This window comes from Lagopus leucura, unplaced genomic scaffold (assembly GCF_019238085.1).
Source record: "Lagopus leucura isolate 7727_CA_CO unplaced genomic scaffold, USGS_WTPT01 Super-Scaffold_100038, whole genome shotgun sequence".
NCBI lineage: Eukaryota > Metazoa > Chordata > Aves > Galliformes > Phasianidae > Lagopus > Lagopus leucura.
In genome coordinates, this window is record NW_024962287.1 from 948,522 (window position 1) to 948,887 (window position 366).

The 366-nt window shown below is 57.9% G+C and overlaps 1 protein-coding gene across 1 annotated transcript in view; it reads right to left on the reverse strand.

Annotated features, from left to right (window-relative positions):
* Positions 1 to 366, reverse strand: part of ANKRD66 (ankyrin repeat domain 66) — a 3,763-nt gene that overhangs the window by 1,902 nt on the left and 1,495 nt on the right. The gene's annotated exons all lie outside the window — the stretch shown is intronic.

The following is a 366-nucleotide window of genomic DNA, read 5'->3' on the forward strand; positions in this document are numbered from 1 at the left end:
CCCCATCCAACCTCCATCCAACCCCCCTTGCCAGCCCCCAGACGATCCCCATTCAACCTCCCATCCAACCCCCCTATCCAACCTCCATCCAACTTCCCATGCCAACCATCATCCAACCTCCATCCAACCCCCATCCAACTCCCAGAAACCCACCATGCCAACCCCCATCCAACCCCCATCCAATCCCTAATCCAACCCCCATCCAATCCCTCATCCAATCCCTCATCCAACCCCCATCCAACCCCCATCCAACCCCCATCCAACCCCCATCCAATCCCTCATCCAATCCCTCATCCAACCCCCATCCAACCCCCATCCAATCCCTCATCCAATCCCTCATCCAACCCCCATCCAACCCCCATCCAA